Source organism: Macaca mulatta, chromosome 6 (assembly GCF_049350105.2).
Source record: "Macaca mulatta isolate MMU2019108-1 chromosome 6, T2T-MMU8v2.0, whole genome shotgun sequence".
NCBI lineage: Eukaryota > Metazoa > Chordata > Mammalia > Primates > Cercopithecidae > Macaca > Macaca mulatta.
This window is the reverse complement of record NC_133411.1, coordinates 79775458-79780909: the sequence shown is the minus strand read 5'-3', so window position 1 is coordinate 79780909 and position 5452 is coordinate 79775458. Positions and strand designations below refer to the sequence as shown.

The following is a 5452-nucleotide window of genomic DNA, read 5'->3' as shown; positions in this document are numbered from 1 at the left end:
ATTTCAGAGACTAGAGCACATTTTTGGGAAAAGGAAGTGATATTTTCTTCTTCCCATTCCCTACACAGATATATGGCAGTCCTAGACCACCTGATAATGGAAAATCTGGATTTTCCCTTCACTATTATTTTCAAAGCAGTTTTACAAAAGGCTTTCCCAACTATGACAGAAACTGTTAATTGTCTCACAATATCTGCTGTTCTAGTCTTCCTTTTAATGGAAAATCCCCCTAATTTTTAGCTGGGCACATGGCTACCCTTAGAGACTATATTTTTCAGGATCCCTTGCAGCTAGATATGTCCATGTGACCAAGATCTGGCCAGTAGGCTATGAGTAGAAGTGATGTGTACAACTTCTGGTATATCCTAATACAGAAGCTGCTGTCCTTGACATCCTCTTTCTTTTTTCTATAATCTGGAACAAGGACAGATGATGGTGAGCCAGTTTTGGTTATGCAAATGAGGGCAACATCATAAAGGATGATAGAGCAAAAAGATGAAAAGAACTTGGGTCCCCACAAAGCCCTGTCCTGCTTTGTGTGTTTTCTACCAGCTCAGACCTTTACATAAGAGACGAATCTATTTTATTTAAGCCACTATGTTACTTTTAGAGTCAGATAAAAAAGTAGTAAAAAGGTTATTTTCAAACAAAATTTGTTGTCTTGTGATAAGCTCTAATTTCTGTTCAGTAGGGCCCATATTCAGTAAAGATAACCCCAAAGTGTGGCGTTACTGGCCATTCTGGTTTATCTTTCTGTTTATTAAAGCAGCAAATCAATACGCTAACAAATGCAGCAAGTGTTCTTAGTGTATTTAAATCATGACCTGATTTTAAAAATTTTGTGCTACACACATTTTCAGGAAAGCATTTATTACATAAATCAAGGTATACCTCTATTGTCCATGGCAACACTATCATTCTAGTCCCCTAGACAGCAAATCTCGTATTCATCTCTGACTCTTCTCTTTCCTTTTTTGCCCATGTTCAATTAGTCATCAAGTCTAGGTGAAATTTTTCCTTCGTAATGCCTGTGAGATTTGACTCTCCCTCTCTATATCCACAGCCTGCCCTCATCCATGTTATCACCATCTTATGCTCAATTTACTAGAGTAATTCTTAGTTGTCTCCAGGTCTCTGGTGTAGCTGACTTCTAGCCTACCCATTACCAGATAAGTCTTCCCAAAACAGCTTCTTCACTATGTCATTTCACGAACTCCATATTTCCAACTGAACCATATGAAATTCCTGCTAATTGACTTACAAAAGTGGCAGTTTCATATGGCTAACCTAACAATTAGGCTGAATTCAAAGAATTCCACCCCTTGGGTTCACCTTTTATTTACAATTCCCGTTCTGCCAAATGATCCCTTTATTCAGTTTGCCCAGATTTCTTGGTCTTCCTCTTACCTTGGTGAACTTTCTCCTTGCTGTGCCTTTGTTGGGTGTGATTCGCCCTCCCTAGTAAGTCTTTCTTTCTCTTCTCTGTCAATGTCACTCTCCATTTTCTTCAAGACTCAGTTCTAGACTCTTCCTCATGATAGTTCCTGTGATCAATCATCGTTTCCAGGAAACTGAATTCTTAATTTGAATTCCTATAGCATTCTCTAACAATATGAGTATCTTCTGTCCTAAATAAATTGTAAAATCCTCATGGGCTGACTGTATCTTCTAATTTCTTTAGCAATTTTTAATTTTAAAAAGTTCTGCTCATAATGGGTACTTCATAAATACTTTATGACTTAAAAAAGCCATTAAAACTGTTAACTTTCCTAGTCTGACTAAAAAAAAGACACTCTCAGTAAAGTCCCACAGTTGTCTCTAGAATAGGAAATATGTGACTGGCTACTAGCCAAGTAGTGGTACTTTTTCTACTGCTAGAAGAGTATGAATGGCAGGAGCTTGGGTGACATGGCTCTCCCTATCGCTCTGTCTTTCTTGTGGATGCACACAAAGGGGCTCTGAGTCATTCGATCAGTGTAGTTCGAAACTGAATAACCCTTCTGTTTTCTTCCCTTCCTCTAACTCATCAAAGTTCTTTCTTATTCAGAGATTCGTTATTCATAGTACCTGTTGTAACTCTGCTAGACTGTGAATACTCAGGGAATGCTGACTCATGTTTGATGAATGCATATGTGAATGATCAGCAGAGTTCTTTCAAGGGAGAGCAAAACTAAAGGCTGAGAAATAGCAGGTATCAGAGCTAGGATTTTAAGCCTTCTGGCTCTAGCAGTATCAGAATGCTGTCTATGGCCCTCACTAAGTGTCATTTTTGTGTTGCTCAAAAAGGAATGATTGGTTCTCAAGACTTGTAAAATCTCAAAAGCTCACAAGGTCAGGTGAAAAGTTGCTTAGGACTTACCTCATGAATACCTTTTCCCAGTCTCAACACTCACATCCTCCTGTGGCATGACAGGGCTCAGACACAGCCTGTAAGTGCTAGGTTTGTTCCTTCATTGATCAAAGTCAACACAACAGGCTAACAGGAAGGAAGGAGGAACGAGAGGCAGACACCGTTAGGTTATCAATTCGTAACTACACCTTTTTCCATGGCTAGAAATAACCCTGATTAGGATAGTGTTATGGTGAATTCTATGTGTCAACTTGACTAGGCCTAGGGGTGCCCAGATTAAGCAGTCTTTCTGGGTGTGTCTGTGAGGATGTTTCCAAATGAGATTAGCATTTTAATCGGTGGACTCAGTCAAGCAGATTACCCTTTCCAGTGTGAGAGGGCGTCATCTAATCCACTGAGGGCCTGAATAGAACAGAAGGCAGAAGAAGGAGGAATTCATCCCTTTTGCTTCCTGCCTGCCTGCGAGCTGGGCATCGGTCTTCTCCTGCTGTTGGAGTGGGATTTATGCCATTGGTGCCCCTGGACACTGGGCCTTTGGACTCAGATTGGAATTTACACCACCAGCGTCTGTTGGTCTCGAACCTGCAGATGATGGGACTTCTGAGGGTCCATAATTGTATATATTTATATTATATATCTATATTATATAGATCTATAATATATATGTACCTATGTATCTAAGGGTTCCATTCCTGTGCAAAACTCTGACTAATACAGATGACTTTAGTGTGACTTCTCTAGGCGTCTGATTTTTCTAATCTGAAATATTAAACAGTGGGATCTCTTTCCATGGTTAAAGGGTATTGTCTATGATTCTGGAGAGGAAAGAATTTGACCAGAGTTTGTAAATGATTTAGTGATTAGGAAATACATCCTACCAAGACTTAGGAATTAATATTATTTGAATTTATATTATTTAGTCTGGAGGGGGAAAAGGAATGAAGAGTACCTTTATAATGTTTTTAAAATATAAGAAAATTTGTTGACCAGCTATTCTCAATTTCACCTGAAAATAGAGGAAAAATAAGGAATGAATTTCAAAACACCATGGGGAATGTAAGACTGACTTTTCTGCTACTATAGATAGTGGTTCTCAAATTTTAATGTGCATTTTAAAGAACTCCCAGGATATTCTTTAAGATGCAGGTTCCTGGCCTCTAAACTTAGCAGTTCTGACTTGGTGGTTCTGGGGTGGAGCCTATGAATCTGTATTTTAATTTTTCTTTTTCCCCAAGCCAAACTGTATCGAGCTTTATTAAAGACACTTTCCGTAAACAATCATGGCATTTCAGGCAGGATATGGGCAGACAGTCGTTGACAGTATACAACAACTTTCAAACTCCCTTCTTCAGTGGACTACCAAAAATCAGAAAACCACTATTAAAACTTAACGAAGTCTTCATCTGATGCTCTGAACAGGAAAAGTTTAGAGTGAGGGTTGACATTTCACATTTAGCATGTTGTTTAACAACTTTTCACAAGCCGACCCTGACTTTCAGGAAGTGAAATGAAAATGGCAGAATTTATCTGAAGATCCATAATCTAGAAATGGAACCAATGCTGTTTTGACAGGTGCCATCTCAGTGGCATCACTGGAAAGTCCAGATTGCCTAACACACTGGTAACCAATGACTGGGGGTCAGGTCCCAACAGATGTCTGGGCTTAAGGGAGTTAAGTCTATGCTGAAGGAGGGAAAGGGAGAAGAGGACATAAAAACGAATTTGTTTTTCCATACCACAAGGCTTTTGTGCCAAGGTGGCCATGTGTGTTAGAGTCAAGGAATCCCTCCTCCTGGGAGCCAAGAAGAAGTCTCTCAAAACTAGAAGGGAAAGGTGTTTTCCCCACATCAGTCCAGCTTCAGAGACATTCTATTAGTGACATATGCCCCTTCCCCCAAAAACAACAATGAAGTGTTCTGTCTGCTAACAACACAGCTTAAAAAAAACAAAAGTAAAGCAAAATTCTGCATTTTTATAAAACTTGATAAAAACTAGTATTTCAAACTGTACAGTCACCAGAAGTACACAGTCATCCAAAATGCATACACTTCACTTGGCATCTCCAGCACCTTCAGCTTTCTGTGCCTGGTCTGTTTTGGCATCTCCATTTTCTGCAGGGTTAGTCCCCTCCTTGCCAGCATCAGCTTTTCCCTTTTTCCCTTTGGGTACCTTCTCTTCCTTCTTTGCAGGGGCCTTTTTAGGCTTGGCCTCTGGCTTTGGAGGAGCAGGTTTAGCAGACAACCTCATGGATCTTCTCTGTGGTTCATCCTTCACCTTGGCTTTATCTCCTTTAGCATCCCCTTCAGCCTTTCTCTTGGGCATGATGGTGGCAGCGACAACGGCGGGACATAGGCGCTGGGCGCGGGATGCAGCGGCGTATGGGCTTTGGTCGGTCCAGGGGCCGGTCTCGCCTCTTCTTTTTCACGCTGCTCCTGTATGTTAACTTTAATTTAATTAATTAATTTATTTATTATTTATTTATTTTGGAGACAGAGTCTTGCTCTCTTGCCCAGGCTGGATTGCAGTGGCATGATCTTGGCTCACTGCAACCTCCGCCTCCCAGGTTGAAGTGATTCTCCTGCCTCAGCCTCCCGGGTAGCTGGGATTATGGGTGTGAGCCACTGTGCCCGGACTGAATCTGTATGGAGTGCAGTGGTGCTATCTCAGCTCACTGCAACCTCCGCCTCCCGGGTTCAAGCGATTCTCCTGCCTCAGCCTTCTAAGTAGCTGGGATTACAGGCCCCCACCACTATGCCCAGCTAATTTTTTTTTGTATTTTTAGTAAAGATGGGGTTTTACCATGTTGGCCAGGCTGGTCTTGAACTCCTGACCTTGTGATTCTCCCGCCTTAGCCTCCCAAAGTGCTGGGATTACAGGCATGAACCACCATGCCCAGCCCTGAATCTGTATTTTTAATAAGCCCCTAATCCCCCAAGTTGAAATAAGGTGGATTGCCCTTAAATCATACTTTGAGAACTGCTGGGGTGGATGGCTGAATAGAGTGAATTCTTAGGGAATTCATTGAGCTTTTCTTCTCTAGAACACTTTATAAAGTTATTTTTGTTTTATTTTATTTCACTTAAATACAGGAAAGCTTATCAT

The 5452-nt window shown here is 40.9% G+C and overlaps 1 pseudogene; it reads right to left on the bottom strand.

The window, feature by feature from the left end:
- Positions 1 to 4399: 4399 nt before the first annotated feature.
- Positions 4400 to 4672, bottom strand: LOC144341237 (non-histone chromosomal protein HMG-17 pseudogene; annotated as a pseudogene).
- Positions 4673 to 5452: the final 780 nt, after the last annotated feature.